The sequence below is a fragment of the Mastomys coucha genome, unplaced genomic scaffold, assembly GCF_008632895.1.
Source record: "Mastomys coucha isolate ucsf_1 unplaced genomic scaffold, UCSF_Mcou_1 pScaffold15, whole genome shotgun sequence".
Classification (NCBI taxonomy): domain Eukaryota; kingdom Metazoa; phylum Chordata; class Mammalia; order Rodentia; family Muridae; genus Mastomys; species Mastomys coucha.
In genome coordinates, this window is record NW_022196897.1 from 52,066,624 (window position 1) to 52,085,460 (window position 18,837).

The following is an 18,837-nucleotide window of genomic DNA, read 5'->3' on the forward strand; positions in this document are numbered from 1 at the left end:
GTAAGCAGCACCCCTACATTATTAGCTCCTACACCCGGTTCCTGCCCTGCTTGAGTTCCTGACCTGACTTCTTGGAGGATTATTCAGTGTAAGCTGAATAAACCCTTTTCTCTTCAAGTTGCTGTTGTCCTGGTGTTTCATTACAGCCATGGTAACCCTAAGACCGGAAGTGAAGGATTTTTTTCATCTACTGTCTAAGGAGCGGGAGAGTTCAGGAGGAAAAAAGAGGCACCTCAAACTCAAGAGTAGTAAACATGCCTCCCCTGCGTGGAGCAAGAGGTAAGGCGCTTCAGGTAAGGAGGAAAGCTCTTCCTAGTGCCCAGCTGGTTAGAATGCCTCACACCAGAGTCGAGGCTGGCTTCTTGCAACATTCCTTCTGCCTTCCATGGTTCATCTTGCATGTTCCCAGTACTGTCTCCCATCCACAGAGGTCAGGCTCCTAAGTAACACTTTTACTTTAATAAGACATCATCAGAGGCTCTGTTTCCTGGAGAAAATACTGTTTCTCTTTTCTAGTATCTTCCAAGGGAAGACTTACTTCTTCTATACTAAGCACTGAGAAGATAATCCTGGGAATAACACACATTGGGTTGGATGTAATTTTTAAATCAATAAATAAAGGATTAGAAGCCTAGGAGTCCTAATGTCAAAGCATTGCTATCAAAATGACCATTTACTTCATACACTATGAATGAGACTCTGGTGACCCCAGAGTTCATGGCCGGAGAGAGTAGGGTTGAAGAGCCTGCATTCAGAAGGTGACCTGCTTGCGTGTGTGTTATATGAGGCGTAACAAAATGGGAGAAGTTCCTTAACCTCTCAGTGCTGCAACTTTCTCATCTTTAAAAAGAGAGTAGTAATAATATTCTGTAACTCAAAGGGTTATGTGAGCATTAAATAAGTTAATACACACATAGGGCATATGTGGGTATAGTAAATTCAGTATACATATTTGTTATAATTAATATCTCATCAGTTTCCACTAGATCATAATAGAAACCTAGCATCAAGTTAAAGTGAGTGGATAGTGACAGATTTTAAAGACATCTAACCATGGACCCCCGCCACTGCATCTTTTAATTACACACAGTATTTATTTTAATAAACTGTTAAACCATATAGGAACATCTGAGGGCTAGTGGTCACAGCCAAGCCAAAAGTTTTATTTCATTTAAGTGGACATTTATTTGCTTTAGTTTAAAACTCCTTAGCTAACCCATGATAAATACTAAAATTTGAACATGTTAATTTATCAATGGGCCCTCCAGAAGCTCACAGGGTTTTTCTTCCCTGTTGTTATTGATTTAGGGACGCCACACTCTAATTAAGGTTCGGGTCCTGACATTTCATCATGTGTAACACTTAGACTGCCTCACTGAAATCTGGACCAGGGTTGAAGTGAGACGAGATTAAATGTTACAAAGTTCATAAGAGGGCCAAGAACAGGCCCTAATTTGTAGCTGAAGTTCAACGGCACTAATTTGAAATTAGCACTAATTGGAACGGCACTAATTGGCATCCTAGTCATAGCCCACGCTTCCCTGAGCTTGGTGGTGTGATTTCCTTGAGACTCCGAACACCGAGTGTGAGAATTCCAAATGTCTCATTAGTATTTGGCAAATGAAACTTACTTTTCTGACAATAAATGTGCCAGAGATGGCGTTAGACATGGAAAGCTTTTCATTAGCTGAAATAGCACCAGTGGCACAGTTCTTTCAGCTGTATTTCAATTTGTAATTGAATTTAGGAGGTCAGAAAGAGAACTACTCAGAGCAACTTAATCCAAGTTCTTCAAATTCTTTTCCCTGCCTTATGTTCTGAGCAAATGGTTTATTCAACAAGCTGTTTAGAAGTCATGATACCTTGGCTTACACCCTAATTTGTGTTCTACAAATTTTGAACTTAAACTACATGCCAGGCATGACTCCTAAGCTAATAAAGATGGAGTAATGAATGGAACCCTAGATTTAGCGTTAAGGAATTAATCTCTAATGGGATAACCTTGATTTAACCTTCACTTTTTAACTTTGTAGACTGTGTACCGAAGATTAAAATGGCATTGACTGGTTCCTTCACTGGTACGTGTAACAGTGTAACAGTGACTTTCCCTGTAAGAGACTAGCGAAGAGACTATCATACCTCCCATATGATAACAACATATCCCCATATGGGAGAAGGGGCTCAGTATATCTTGTGGTTTAATAAAATTGTGTGATGGCTAATCTTGGCTGTCAATTTGACTGCATCTTGAGTCAATGAAAATCCAGGTTGCTGGACACACTCCTGTGAGGGATTTTCTTAATGAGACTTATACACCCTAAATATGGACAAGACCTGCTGGGGGCAGCCCAGTCAAACGAGCATGGAGGAAGGAAACTTTTTCTTAGGTCTTTGCCTCCACTCTGCCTGGCAACTTCTTTTACCCTGCTGCTGCCACACTCCTTTGCTGACATTAGAACCAACTTCTTCAGGATTCCAGTGTAGACTGAGAGCCAGCAGCTCCCTGGGAATTCTTCAGGCTTTCAGCACCAGACTGAGACTGTGGGGCCATCTAGCCTTGTGGATTGTTGAGCTACCATATCTAGTGTGGTCAATCCAATAAGTAAATACATCCACTTTATCCAATATATCCAAGAATCCAATAAATCCCCTCTTAGTATATATTCGTTCTATCAGTTCTGTTTGTTTATGGCATCCTGACTAAATTAGATATACATACATTCATGGTAGAGAAAGCATGATAGTGCTGTACCAAGGCAGGGACGTGGGGGTTGTTGCATCCCAATGAGATTGGGGAGCAAAGAGCTTGAGCCAGAACCCAGGGTGGACTAAAGCACTTTACAAGTTATAAGCTACCTCCTCCACCTGAAACCCACTTCCTAAAGATTCCACAACCTCCTTTGGGAGGAAGGTGCTTCCCACCACCCAGGCACCAAACATTTAAACGCACAAGCTCCTGTGGGGCACTTCAAATTCAAATCATAACATTCTGGTCCTAGCCCCCATAGGCTAATGGTCATGTGCTACTACAAAATACATTCAGTTCAGTTTCACAACATCCTAACAGTATGCTAAAGTCTGAAGTCTCTTTTGAGACACATGCAAACTTTTATTTGTGAGCACATGGAAAGCCAAACAGTATATGACAGTACTGAGTAAGCAATCCTACTCTAAAGTGGAGAAAATTGAGAGCTATAAAATCATGACCTTTTTGGCTCTCTCTGCTCCTCCCTGTCCCAGAGACAGCAACATCTTGTGCAATCCCTACCTCTTCCTGTAGACAAGATGGTGAAGGGTGGTGTGAACAGATTTGGCTATATTGGGCACCAGGTTAGCAGGGCTGCCTTCTGCTCTGTACTTGGCAAAGTGGAGATTATTGCCATGAACAACCCCTTCATTGATCTCAACTATATACATGGTCTATATGTTCCAGTATGTAGCCCGCGCAGTCTTCTCGCCGGGAAGAAGACACGTGGACACCAGGTTCCTTCTGCAGCAACTGTTTATTTGTCTCCATCCATAGGGAAAAAGGGTCGAGCCCAAAATCCGCACTGCTTATATACACCACAGTGCGCGTATCTGCCCACAGCGTGACGTGTCTGCTCATGATTGGCTGTTCGCTCATTACCCTACGTAAAGCCCCAGAATGGGCCGTGACATGGCGTCTTTTCACTCTACGCACATGTGCAAACAGTTGTCCACTAGGAGTTAACAGCGGAAGTAGGCACCATCTTGCCATGGCGAATGCCTCTCAAGATTCACGGCTCCCCACACCAGTATGACTCTACCCACGGCAAATTTAACAGCACAGTCAAGGCCGAGAATGGGAAGCTTGTCATCAATGGAAAGCCCATCACCATCTTCCAGGAGCGAGATCCCACTAAGATCAAATGGGGTGATGCTGGTGCTGAGTATGTTGTGGAGTCTACTGGCGTATTCACCACCATGGAGAAGGCTGGGACCCACTTAAAGGGTCCGGCCAAAAGGGTCATCATCTCCACCCCTTCTGTTGATGCTCTCATGTTTGTGATGGATGTGAACCATGAGAAATATGACCACTCACTCAAGATTGTCAGCAATGGATCCTGCACCACCAACTTCTTAGCCCCCCCCCCCCCCGGCCAAGGTCATCCATGACAACTTTGGCATTGTGGAAGGGCTCATGACCACCATCCATGCCATCACTGCCACTCTGGATGGGCCCTCTGGAAAGCTGTGGCATGATGGCGGTGGGGTTGCCCAGAACTTCATCTCTGTATCCACAGGTGCTGCTGAGGCTGTGGGAAAGATCGTCCCAGAGCTGAATGGGAAGCTCACTGGCATGGCCTTTCGTGTTCCTACCCCCAATGTATCAGTTGTGGATCTGACATGCTGCCTGAAGAAACCTGCCAAGTATGATAGCATCAAGAAGGTGGTAAAACAGACATCCAAGGACCCACTAAAGGGCATCCTGGGCTACACTGACGACCAGTTGTCTCCTGCAACTTCAACAGCAACTTCCACTCTTCCACCTTTGATGCTGGGGCTGGCATTGCTCTTAATGACAACTTTGTAAAGCTCGTTTTCTGATATGACAATGAATACAGCTTCAGTCACAGGGTGGTGGACCTCATGGCTGACTTGGCATCTGCGGAGTAAGAAACCCTGGACCACACATCACAGCAAAGACACTGAGATCAAAAAAGAGGCCTTCAGTTATGAGGAGTCCCTGTTCCAACTCAGCCCCCCAACACTGAGCATCTCCCTCACAATTTCCATCCCAGACCCCAATAATAACAGAAGGGGCCTAGGGAGCCCTCCCTACTCTCTTGAATACCATCAATAATGTTCACTGCACCCCTCCCCCCACAAAAAAGATCATGACCTTTTTCCATGATTGGTAATTAAGTGCCTACAGCCAAACAGGTATCAACTTAAACACTAGAGTAAAATTTTGTGACCTTAGCAGATAAATTAATCGCCTATGAAGTAAATTACTAGAAGAAAATACATGTAACATTGTTCAAAAGGGGCATCTATAGCCTAAACATACTATTTACTTGAAATAATAGTGAATAATTCCTGAAGACAGTGGTGTCTATATAGGAGCTTTCGGTAAAATCATTTTCAGAATTATCATTGACAAAGAAGAATCTGGATTGTAATTGATCTCTTCTGCCACCTCGAGAATGCATTTAGATAATGTAAAACTATATAAAATGCCAAGACCCAAGACCCAACACTGTAGACATGGGGATGAAAGGAACTCTGTTACTCTGGCCTGTTTGAGATTGAGATTTTCCAAAGCTGTTTTCAGCTCACTTCTGTCTGGTGCTGAAGCTGATAAGCAAACAGCTTTGTCTGTGGGCCCTTATGGGGCTCCTCTTGTTCTTATCAAGCAGCAGCATCTTGATTGCAGCAATGATTCCCCGGTCTACCTTTGTGATTGATTCCTGTTGTGACTGGTGATGGCTGAGATCCAGCCCAGATCCCCTGGTCACACAATCCTAAACACTGTAAGAGAAACCAGAGGACTTTAACCCCATCCTCTTGCCTCTAGAAAGGGGAAAGTGGCAAACATTTCCCAGTGAATAAATGTACTTTCTAGTCAGAGAAAATGAAACAAGACAAAACTAAGAAGTGAGAATGCCCTTCAAGAGCCCATTTGCATACATTCTGGCTATTTCTGTGCTAATGCTCTTGCAACGGAAAATGAATGTTTCTGAGTGCACACAATTTGGAAAGAGGTGGTGTTAGGTATCACCTAATGTAACAGGTTTGTCAATTTGATTGAGAAAATCTTTTCCATGGGTAAACAGTCACCCATGTTTACCCATGGAAATGGAAGAACTTTGTATATCTTATTTGGGGGCCTTAGTGTTTCTCTTCACAGTCTCTGCTCATCCCTCCTCACTTTTCAGTGTTCCTCCACATTTCTTCATTGTTTTGATGAGGTCCTTTCACTTCATGGCCCTTCTGTGCCTTCTACCCTGGACAAGGAAGGACACAGGAAGCACTAAGTCCAGCTGACTACAGTGGGCTTGAATACTTGCTATTCCCTGACCTTTCATTGGATGCCAAATTCTGTAACTGACATTTCAAGCCTGGCTACCAAGTCACTCTGTTTTCAGTTCTGCTGCTACCAGGGTACTACAGCTGATTCTTTTGTACTTCATTAAAAATCAACTATACTGTCTCCTGCTTTGGCTTCTCTTCAGCCATGCCAGAATATTATCTGCTCTGCTTCCAAGGTAAACATTGTCTTTTCTGTTTCAGTTTTTTTTTTTTTTGTGAGTGTGTATGTGACTGATGTATGTGTGTGTGTGTGGTGTTACACGTATGTAAGTACTACTGTGCACAGCCGTAACGTTATGAGGAGGCTGGAGGAGGATATCGGATGTCCTGCTCTGGTTTTGCCTTATTCCTTTGAAACAGTGTCTCTCATTGAATACAGTGTTTGGAAATGGGTGGTGAGATGTATATTGGCCTTGGAAGAGGGACACATTGGTATGGGTAGCACATTGCAGATTCTGAAAGCCACTGTACAGGTAGTATGGAACCTCAGAGGTTTGGTTTGGGTTTTTGTTCTGTTCTCCATTATTTTTTTTTTAATTTTGGTTTTGTTTTGGTTTTATTGAGACATGATCTTGCTAGGCTGACAAGTCTTAGAATTATCCAGGCGTGCCTTGTTTGACATGGAGGCCTAGAGCTTTTAACTTGTGTTCAGGCTTGTGCTTCAGCAAGGATTCTTACTTACTACAAGTCCCATGATGGTGTGGAACTACAGGGCAGTTCAGACTTCACGCTGCATCCAAAATCTGATGGGCCAAGCATGTTTGTGTACATCTGTGGTCCCAGTTCTCAGGAGGCTGAGTCAGGGGGCTTATGATTTTGAGATCAGTCTATGCACCTAGCAAGATCATGTTTCAATAAAACCAAAAACTAAACAATAACAATAACAACAACAATAAAAAAAACAAAAACAGAACAAAAACCCAAGCCCAAACCTATGAGGTTCCATACTATCTGCACAGTGGCTTTCAGAACCTACAATGTGCTATCCATACCACTTTGTCCTTCCAAGGCCAATATACGCCTCACCACCCACTACCAAACTTCCAACATTACCACATGGATAATGGTCTTGGTAGATTATATAGCATAGTCTTTTGTTTTATTCTTAACACACTATATTTCCTGATAGTTTTTCCTCACTTAATATTTCTGAAATACTAGGTCTTTCATCTGGAATTTTATTTTTACTATTTTACTATTTTAACTATTAAATCTTAAACGTGAATCAACCAATCAACTTATTGCCAATCTTATAACAACAGCAGCCAAACATTAGCATATACCTATAAAATGCCAGGAGAATACTGTATATGCATGGACATCATCCCTTATGTATCCCTCTCAAATATATGCTTAGAAAATATTACTATCACTATTTTACAGGTAAATAAGATAGTTTTTAGGGGTGGGTGTTAACAATGTTTTACCTTAGCATGTACAGATGATATGTTGCGTGTTATTTGGGTAGTGATCGACCTAGTACTGTTTTTCAGTAGAGCACTCTTTTCTGCAGTGATATGGACAGTCCAAGCATTACTACAACAAAAAGAAAGCAGAAATCCCTTATTATTCCAGCTTTCCCTCCCCCTCCTGTCTGTCCATCTGTCTGTCTGTCTGTCTGTCTCTTCTTTTTGTCATTAGAGATAGGGTCTCTCTCTGTGTCTCTGCCTCCATTTTTTTTCTTCTTTTATTTGAGATAGGGTCTCATTCTATAACTTAGGCTATCCTAGAACTATGCAGCCCAGGCTGGTTTCAAACTTGCAGCAAACTCCTGCTTCTGCCTCCAAAGTACTGGGATTTTAGGTATGAGTAGCATCATCAGACTATTAGTAATTTTAATAAGATTTAGTTGAAGTCGTGTGAGAGGCTGTGATGTTTTCATGTATGTAGTGCATAAAGAGTGATCTGTACCATGGGTAGGAGAAGAGCTGAAAAGTATGTCATCAAAGAGAAGATGTTTCTGAGTTGTAAAGCACTAAAAACCAATATTTCACACACGTGAATATTTGGATGTTATAGACATTCCATATCTTAAACATATTTTATTAATTTCTTCCTTATTAGCTGGACCCTAATCTTATAACATTTTATGCTTTATTATCATGTGCCAAGCTAAGAGAGCCTTTGAGAACATAGTCTATTTTCTACAACTTATAGCAAAACTCTATAAATATTAACTTAATATTTTAAAAAGCGAGTGTCTCCACATGTGCTTCTGGGGCTGAGGCTTGATCAACTGGAAACTACCGTGCTGTTGGCTTTTGGATTCTGGTCACTGAGGAAAGTTGCCAGCTGTCCCTTTCTGAGTTTTCTTCACTCTGAATTGGCCCTCCCATACAGAAGACAAGTCTGTCTATTGTCCTTGACAATAAAGATCGTTCTTTCCTTTAGGGATGAGACCTTTATTGGCTCCCTTCCTGGAATCCTTAAGTGATGGGGCAGTCACTAACAGTAATGTAGTATACAGCAAGTAGTGCAAAAAAGGGACAATATATTTCAAAATTATTTATTCATTTGTATTTTTACTATGTAGCTCAGATCATATTCAAACTCTTGGCCTCAAGCAATCCTCCTGCTTTAGCCTCAATAGTATCTGGAACTAAACATTTATGACACTCTGTCCAGCTTGGTCTGTGTTTTAATATAGGTTTTCAAACATAAGTTTGTAAGAATTGCTGGCTGATATCTGAACTTGTAGGATTGGCTAAGTGAGAAACCATAAATAGTCTTTACAGTGGTATCTTAGGTGTTTTTAAGTTGATTAGTATAATTGGAATGATTATTGAATATTAATAGTTCCGAGGATCTTGTAATGCATCAGTTACCATGAAGAGTCTGACTAGTTTTGTAGGAGTTAATTAGTCATTGACATAACATCTGAGTATTATCACGGACAGCCCAGTAGGCAGATCTTTGCAGATCAATTTTATAGCAAGGAACATGAAATAAGGAAGTCAAATGTTCCGGTGTGTTTCACAAGAGCATGTTATTCAACCTCAGAAAGGATCAACCCCTCCTTCTCTGTCATGTTCTTTTCTTGCTCCATGCCCACAGAAGGCCCCAGAATTGAGATCCTGATCTTTCTCTTCTATAACTATCCTTGTCAGTTGATTGATGCTGGATTCCTGCTCCCACCACTCTCAAACTCTGATATAATGGAATAAATGAACAGTAGTGTCTGAATGAATGTGTATGGTTCAACACAAAATGAGCTCTGTTGTGTTTTATAAAAAAAAAAAAAAAGAAAGAGTGAGCCTGTTAGCATCAGGACATCCAAAGCCTGTGGCAATGCATGGGTGGGTCCACAGACCTGTTGCCAGGGCAACAGCCACCATATTCCCAGAATCCATTGGGCTCACCTCCCACCTTTACCTGTGGACATACGTCACAACCCATATATATATATATATGGGGAACATTCCTCCATCTCTCTCTCTCTCCCTCCTCTCTTTCTGTGCCACTACCCCCTCTCACCCTCTCAATTAAACCTCTTACACATGGAACTGTTTGGGCCTAGTGTGGTATGTTCTGACAAGACCCACCGTTCTAGCACATCAGGGCCAGTGTATGTTTGGTAGAGCCAGGTATGGTGAGATGGGAGGGGGTGCCTCTGTGGGCCCTTGCTGAGTCATCCCTTCCCCCAGTTATCAAACAAAGGATGTATATAGTATGGAATAGAATTTGTTTAGGGCATGGGGAAGGGGAGTCAAGGACGGAGTAGAGATAGAAAAAGGCAGAGGGGAGGGTAGAGGAGAAGTTGGCCAGAAACACAAGGAGAAAGTGGGGAGCAGGAGAGAAGGGACAGAGAGGGTATGAGGGTAAGAGAGTAAGAGAGTAAGAGAGTGAGGAGGGGTCAAACAGCCCCCTTTATAGTGAGTCAGGCATACCTGGTAACTATGGGGCAGAGCCTAGAAGGAATTTTAACAATCTTCCATTTTGGTTTAATTAAAAAAAGGAAAAACTAGACAGAGGAGATGGTGAGGCAGGAATAGGGTCATCGTGATCTTTAGCTGCTTCTTGCTGACTTTGGGGCAATGTTTGGAGCAGTGTTAGAAGAGTTGGCTATCTTCTTTGCTGTCTAGGGTCTGTGGAACCATCTGTGGATAGGAAGGCACAGGTAACTGTGGGACAGAGCCTAGAAGGAATGCTAACAGGCTCCATGTTAGTTTTTTCTTTAAATGAGCATTTTGTTTTGCTTTCCCATTTCTCGTCTTAATTTTTTTTTAGTCTGTTTTGATTTTGTTTTTGTTTTGAGAAAGAGAGAAAAAGAAAAGGAAAAATCATGAGGTTGGGTGGGTGGGGCAGTGAGACTACTACGTAGCAGGAGTTGGGGAGGGGAAATATTATGATCAAACTATATTTTATGAAAAAATTTGAAGTAAAAAATTAAATAACTAAAAATAATCCCCCAATTTTTCTATGTAAGGAATCTGTTAAGGTAGTGAACTTCTATTTGTTCCTTTAAGGACTTCTGTGTTTTGGAGCTGTAGGGAGAAATCAGCAGGAGCTAAACTGAAAGTGGTTGAAGGGGCAAAGTCATAGTGCAATAAGACCCATGTCAGCAAGTAGGACTGGCTCATCCTCAGTGTAACTTCCCATGAGTAAAGCAGGGGGCTGCTTTTGTATCCCATCACGCCTCAATGATTTCATGTCTGTTTTGAAGATTCACGATTTATGTGCTTCCATCACAGAGCAAACAGGCTTCTTGTGTGCACTTTCACTCGTTATGTGCAGCATTCTTAGAGCTTAATGTTCCCTTTATAGTCTCAAAACACTCTCCTGTGCTGCCACGAGCGAGCCTTGGTTCTGGGAAGGAACACTGGGGCACAGAATAGTTCCCCGTCAGGCTCGTGAACTTATACACAGGTGCTCTAGTAGGAGCTTTGGTTCCAGGAAGTGCCCTTAATAAGGAGCTCCGCTGTGTGGCTTTTCACCCAGTCTTCAGATAATCACTTTAAAATGAAGCATGTTCTCATGGCCATAAGCTGCCTGCCATCATCCTCGCCCTCTTCTTTCCCCTACATCAGTGCGCTACCACTGCTCTATTCACATTCTTTCCCTATTCATCCTAACAGTAAAGCCGGCTGGTGCTTCCCCACTGTACTTCTTAAAGGGTGTATTAGAAAGTACTGTCCGGTAGGTTTTAGTAAACAAACATGGCCTACTGTGTTTGGAAAGCCGGTGGTTTCCTGATATGGCTGGACAGTCGTTTATTTACCTACCCCTAGGTAAGAAAAAAATTTTAATATTTTTTTATATACAAATCTTTAAATCATAAAGACACTCTCTTTCCTTGTTGATTCTCAGAGGCCACAGGCAGACTCTGGAAATGAATCAGAAAATTCATTCTTGGCAGGCATGGTGGAGCAGCCCTATAGTCCTGGAACTTCAGAGGTAGAAACAAGAGACTTTGGAAGTCAGTGCCAGAATGGGTTACATGAGATGCTATTTCAAATAACAGCAGCAGCACTGCCACCAATGGAAAACTATCCTGCACTTTTGGCTTGGGGGAACAGTGCCGCTCCTCAGGTAGCAGAGCTCAAAGTCTGACCAGAGTTCATATGCTGACTCACCTCGCCTGTGGAGGCCTTGGGGGTTGGTGAGTCGGCTGGAGCTACTGGCAAAACAGCAACTGTTTTGTAATGTCTGTCAATGGTGCTATTTGTTTTGGCCTTTCCTCCATAAATTTGGTGGGTAGCCAGGGCAACACAGGGTATTCCTTAGACTAGAGCTAGGCATAGCAGCTGCATGAATCTCTAAGTGGTGGACAGGAAGCCACAGCAGAGGATGCTGGCTAAAGCCACATTGAAATAGAACTTAACAACTTACCTGTTCATATTTGAATGAGCTGAAGCAAACTGTTCCAGCAGGCCTGAGCATGCAGAAAGACGCCTGCTCCCTGGGGGGCTCTGCCTGTCATCCTGGTGGCCAAGAATCACACCAGGACTAAAGCTGAGCACTTCCTCTCAGCTACCAAGATTATCGGACGGATGTATTTCATATTTGTGATCATAGTTACAGAGCAGTGTGAAGAGCTTGACACTGTTTGGGGGGTCTGTGGGTACGCTCCTATTTCTGAGAAATGAGAAAGAAAGGATTGATTGGCATAAAAACATGAGCATATTTGCCAGCTGATAAGTACCACAATAAAACACTATAGGGAAAGCTGTATGTGGAGACTGGGTGTGGCACACGTGGAAGTGATGAGAAGTCAAGAAAGAGCATGTCGATTTACTTTCTAAAAATGTTATTTCCATGTGTGTGTCTATGACCATGGAGGTCAGGAAAGGGCTTAAGGAATCTGATGAAGGAATAAAGATGAAGGTAGCCGGCAGCTGAGCTGCCTGACAGCACTGGGCACAAAACCCCAGTCCTCTGAAAGAGCAGTTATGTTTTCTTAACCACGGGACCTTATCTCCAGCCCTGAAATGTGGATTTTTTTTTTAAACTATTCCATAGGGTTGGCCAAGAAGAGCTACCTATGATGGTCACAACATCAGAAGTTCTCATATTTTACTCTAAATACATAATTCTTCCAAGACTATTGATTTTTAATGATCTTTGAGTCCTATGAGCCTATAAAAGAACTCTGAAATCCCCTTCATTGCTTTGGGTTTATATAGCCAAATAATTACTGAAGATTTTTAACCTGTCTTGTCTTTAACTGCAAAGGTCATCACACTGCTCTTTCTTGCTTTAACTTCATGCAAGACATCATTAATTATGCATGTTGTTACAATGTTAATTCTCTCTTCAAATACCTCATTAAATAATGTGAAGTTAGCGATGGACTTTTTCCCTCTGAATCAATTAAAAAGGCCTCAGAGATCAAGAAAAACCTCATTTATTTTACTGTGCTTTGCAGGCCAACGCATTACATTCTAACTCCTTCATAAATACTTTGTCTTTCTTCAGTTGTTGCCTTGGAAAATGTAGTTGTCTAACGTTTTTTTCTCTAAATATAAAATTGCAGAGGACAAATTTGACAGATGATTCAAAAGACTTCCCTCTAGGAATCATCACACGTTCATATACCCAGATATATCTGTAAGCAATCACATAATCAGCCTGAATCCCGACGAGCCCGTTACAGACTGACAGTTGTCTTATTCAGCGCTCTCAGATTCCCCTTAGAGGGCTATCTAGTTGTTGTTGGGTTTTTTGTTTTGTTTTTTGTTTTTATGAAAATGTACCTGCTCTTTACTTTCATAATTTCTTAAAAATTATGTCTATTCTTTGTTTTATTCCTAGATGACAGAGAACAGCTAGTCTGAGGAACTGCGGCAAGCCAGTTGCATGTGAGAGGAAAGATATATGTGGGAAGAGAGATGCATTTCATGGTATTTTGCTACTTGAGATGGTTTGGAGTTTTGGAGTAATTGATAAGAAAGATGTCATGTATTTAATGTATCTGAAACACACTAAGGGAAATGGTAGAATACTTTTCCACAAATGGGTGAACATCTCAGAACACCGAGCTTCTTTTTGTCCAGAGTTGATATGAAAATAAAGTTCCTTTCTCCGAATCCTGGTTCTTAAACAGATTCCTTAAATCCCATGTTCTTTCCAAGGAGTGGAGACAACTTGCAGTTGGAAGTTCAGGGAGGCAGAAATTCAGGTCAAATGCCCTCAGGATCCTATATAGCCCTGTCTTAGTCGAAGTTCTATTACTGTGAAGAGCCTCAATAGCCATGGCAGTTCTCATGAAGGACAATATTTAATTGGGATTGGCTAACAGTACACAGAGGTTTAATCCATTATCATGGCAAAAAGCATGGTGACATGCAGGCAGACATGGAGCTAGAGAGGTAGCTGAGAGTTCTACATCCGGATCATCAGGCAGCAAGAAGAAAGAGTGACACTGGGCCTGGCTTGGGCTTCTGAATCCCCCAAACCCACCCCCCAGTGACACACTTCCTCAAACAAAGCCACACCTTCTTATAGTGCAATGCCTGGTGGGACGTTTTCACCTAGCAGCCTTCAGATGAAGATGTAGAGTTCTCAGCTCTGCCTGCACCATAGCTGCCTGGATACTGCCATGTTCCTCCTTCTTTGATGATAATGGACTGAACCTCTGAACCTGTAAGCCAGCCCCAATTAAATGTTGTCCTTATAAGAGTTGTCTTGGTCATGTTGTCTGTTCACAGCAGTAAAACAATAACCAAGACACTAGTTCACATTTATGAGCAAAGGTAGAGAGAGGCCAAGAGCTAATATGCAGGCTGCTGTATAGGTAACTTCAGTGTTTTTTTCCCCACTTGAGATGTATATGAAAAACACACAAAGAAGTTTTAATTCTATAAATGTATGAAGTTCTAAGAACTCAATTTTTAATATTTATTTATTATGTTGGTGGGAATAGGGACTATGGGCTTATATGTGTTGTGGCATGCCCGTGGAAGCCAGAGCATGGCCTGGTTGGAATCTGTTGATTCTTTCTTTCCATTGTATGGGTACTGAGGATGCGACTCAAGTCATCATCTGGACAAGTGTCCTTATCTCCTGAGCCATTTCTCCAGCTCCTGCAATACAAATTTTAAATGCTATCACCAGGGAAAATATCACATTGCTGAGGATAATTTTATCTCTATAGTCTTCAGGCTACTATGCAGCTACAAACTCCTTTCAATTTTCAGTGAATTCTGGGGCAATTCACTTTAAAGAATACAGAGATTGCCTATAACTAATGGTAAAATATTCATAGCATGCACTGTTGGTGGATATCTTTTGATAAGTAGGGATGCCTATGTTAATATCTCTGGATTGTTAACCACATACCCCTTTGAGAAGCTAATAAGGGTGTAGAGGAGGTGACAGGGAAGGTGGAAGGCAGGAAGCAAGTCATTTCAGATGAATAAACAGCATCCCACAGTTCTATAGGGAGCCTAAAGTATATTGTAGATTGGACCCCCTTAGAGGCAGAAGCTCAGCTGCTAATCTTCAACACAAGTGGGGACATACTATGAGTTTTTCCAGGATTGATGGTACTTCTCAGGCATGCCTGTATCGCTATCCAGAGATGATGGCCAGAAAGGGCCCTGTCTGCTCGAGTACGTCATCAAAAGAAGTGTAATATATTTGGCTATCAGAACTCTGCATTTGGGTATATAGTTCTTCGTGTTTTATTGGGTCAAATATTCTGTAGTAGGGGGTTCCACTATGAGGGAGGGTTTACCACCCCAACGATGTCTGCAGATTTGAGCATTTTCAAAGAAACTGGTTGCTACTTGGTGTGAAGAGGCCAAGAGGACCATATCCAGTAGGCGAATCACAGGTATCACAAAGAATGGTACTTATTGTGCTTGGCTTAATGTCAACTCCTGTAAATTAGAACGTCCTGAATGAGGAGCCTCACCTGAAGAACTACCCCGACTGATTGCTTTAATGGATGAGGGAGGATCAACCCTAACTGTGGATAGCACCTTCTGGTAATACTCTAGATTAAAAAAAAAAGGGTGTGTCAGAAGGGAGCTTGCTCACTGTTTCTTCCCTCGGCTATCAAGCTTGCTGCTGAGTTGATTTTCTTGCCTGCTGTTGTTGATGCTGATTCCTTTGCTGGCAGGCTCCATTATGAACTAAGGCCTCACCAGACTGGAATAGCTAAGATACTTGGCCTTGTGGATGGAGCAACTTTTGGCACAGGTTTCAAGCCTTCCACGGTCTGTTCTTGGACTGCTTCAAGTTCCTTTCCCTTGCAGGCAGCTGGCAGAGCAGAAGGTCTCACCAGACTGGGACTATTGAGACTCCTGGCCTTGTGGATGGAGCAACTACCTGGTTCTCAGCCTCTCAGGGGTAACCTTAGCTGTTGTTACTACTGTTTTTGTGTTCTGTAAAACTGAGGCACAAGGAAGGAGAAAGGAAAGGAAATAAAAACCCATCACCAACAACAAAACGTGAAATAACTAAGACCCAGGCCGTGCTATTTGTGGAAGGAGAAGGATACTCAGCTCATGTAAGCTGGGTAATGCCCTGCTCTGGAGGAAGGCTAGTCAGAGGGCCCTCAGCACATATAGGCGTTGCTAGAACAGTCTCCATGGGAAGAGTTCAGTGCAGTTGAGTAGGCACCAGGCTGGGAAAGGGTTTGTGTAAATGCAGTGCATTTGTGTGTCTTGCAGACTGGAGAGGATCCTGTCTGAGTTCACACTGCATTTGAGTTGGCCACAGTCTAGAAAGAAGCTCTCCAGGGATCAAGGAAGTCTGTGGAAGTAAACCTCCACAGAGGCCAGGAATGATGGCAAGCTTAGCACTAAGGACAATGACCTTGGGTGAAGTCCAAAGGCTGGGCCAGCTGCCTCCAAGGGAAAGGAACTTGAAACTGTCCAAGAACAGAGAGTGGAAGGCTTTCAACCTGTGCCAAAATTACTGAGGAACGTGATTCTTTTGTGCGAATTACCTTAGCCCTATGAAATTTGTCTTGTGAAACGTTCTCACACTTTAATAGAAATTCTGAGCCGTTTTGACTCTTCTTTTAGTCTACAGTTCTGTGGTCTTCAATGAGGACTGTGTGTTACTACATCCTAATGGTGCTATGTTGTTGTGAACAATGTGTCTGGGCATGCCTGGGAAGAAAAGTGAGAAGAGTCAAAGACAAGAGATGCCCTTGTGTGGTCTTGGTGGGAATGACCTGACAATTGTGGTTATGAAGAAACCTTTTTAAAATAAGAATTAGAGGAAGTATCATAAAGAGGTTTATTGAGGCTGTGTGGTTGGACACTGTAAGACTTAGATGTTCTGTGTGTTTGTGAACTATACTTATGTAAAAGTTCATAGCAGGTAATAATTTTATCTACCCATGGATAGATGCTATTCATTCTTTGGATAGATTCTACCAAACTTCATTTTTAATGTTAGAAAAAGAAGAGCCAAGAAAGAATACTCAATGATGATATTTTCATGTGTATTTCACTTTTTAAATTTTATATTTTTATAACAATTTGAGAGTCATAACAAAATTAAGAGGAAGGGATAGACACCCCACATGCAAACGATTCTCCATAGTTAGACTTCTACACTAGAGTGGCTCAGTGACAGCTAATGAACCTCTACACATCAGCAGCATCCACCTATCAGCTTGCACTGGGATTACTCAGTGTCACTGGACCAATGTATACTGATATGTATCTATTTTTGTATGTCCTAAAGTGTCATAAAGACAAAGAAGTACCTTGAGCTCTACCTGGTCATCCCCTCTCCTTTGTAATTCTTCATTTACACTATCTGCTGATTTTCTCTACAGTTCTGACAGTTCCATGCAACTGAGGTCACATAGTATGTGGCTTTTCCAGGTTGCTTCTTTTACTTTATAGTATGAACTTGTTACTTCCATGTATTTCTATTATGTGATAGCTTATTTCTCATCCTTGAATATTATTCCAGTTACTAAATAAAACGTTCCAATTTCTAATTAAATCATGCACATCACAGCTAATGGATTGATCTACCCAGTGCAAGGAATCATCTTTGCCTCACAGTTTTGACAATTATCAATAAAGCTGCTATAGCGATCTGAGTGCAGGTCTTGTGTGAGCATAACTTTTCAATGTCTTTGGGTAATTATGAGGGAGCACACAATTGTTGGATGCTATGGTGAGTGTATGCTTTGTTCTGTAAGAAGCTTGCCAAACTGTCTCCCAAAGTGAATCATCTGAGTTTTCAGCATCGATGAATGAGAGTCCTGTGGCACCCCATCTTTATCTACAGTTAGTGCTGTCATACGGTTTGGCAGAGCAGATGTGGAATGGTATCTTATTTTAGTTTGCGTTTCCCTGATGATATAAAACCACAAGAATCTGTTCATCACTATGTGCAATCTATATGCCTCTTTACTTTTGAGGTATTTATTTGGGGGCCATTTTCAATTAAGTTGTTTTCGTTGAGTTTTTTCTTTTTCAAGATTTGATTATTTATTTGTTACTTCTTAAGGACTCTCATTTGACTGCAATTAGACTTAGAAGTTGAAGCTCTCAGTGAGAGCAGCCCATGTCTCCTGGCATTCAGGTATTTCTCTTTGGTGTCCTTCATTCTCTTTGCCAGAAGTTTAGTATATTCACCAGTCTCCTCCATATTTTTTCTGGTTGTTTCTTCAAAGTAATGCAGCAGTATTTGAGTTGCAAAACACATGAACTAAGAAGACACTGAATCTTGGGTGTTTTGGTCCTAGGCTTCCAACCTTCTTTTTTAAGGGCTTTCTGACAACATATTGATGGACATCATCATCTCAGAGAGCTTGAAAAGCATCAGGATTTTGCTAGATCCTTTGAGCCACACAACTAAAGCACAGTCATGTTTGTCAGTCCAGAAACATCCTCCTTTACAATAACCATAAGTTGAGAACACTCAACTTGCATCCACTGTGTATCCTCAGACAGACTTGGGCTTCCTCTCTCCAGTTCTTGATCTGTAACAAGAATTTTGTTTACTCAACAGCTGGCAGACTCTGCTGTAGGAGGCAAGGAGGTTCTTCATCTTAAAGATAAGCACCAGGGGAACCAGGAATGTTAAGCACACACAGCATTGTCTCTTCAAAGGGAGGAATGTGTAATCTGTTTTCCCTCCAGGAGGCTGGGAGCAGGCATGGTTAATAGCCTGGCAACCTTTGTGGTACCTGTGTGATAGAGACCAGACCACACTGGATCCTCCTCCAGACCCAATCTATAGATGGAGCTTGTCAATCTATAGAATCTATCTTTATTCAAGGTGTCACTTATACTTTACAAAGAGTTTTGATGTAGTCATCTCTTAAATTTTACTGTGCACAGAGGATTGAGTTAATTATCACCAGGA

General features: G+C 41.9%; 1 long non-coding RNA gene and 2 pseudogenes across 1 annotated transcript; 2 read left to right on the forward strand and 1 right to left on the reverse strand.

Moving 5' to 3' along the window:
- The first annotated feature begins 3,285 nt into the window (after nt 1-3,285).
- LOC116090243 lies at nt 3,286-4,638 on the forward strand (annotated as a pseudogene).
- Nucleotides 4,639-6,113: 1,475 nt separating this feature from the next.
- Nucleotides 6,114-13,580, forward strand: LOC116090244. Its single transcript, XR_004118623.1, has 2 exons — nt 6,114-6,230; nt 13,306-13,580. It is a non-coding gene; the product is annotated as an uncharacterized LOC116090244 (long non-coding RNA).
- A 4,384-nt stretch (nt 13,581-17,964) lies between these two features.
- On the reverse strand, nt 17,965-18,519 carry LOC116091655 (annotated as a pseudogene).
- Between the last annotated feature and the right edge of the window lie 318 nt (nt 18,520-18,837).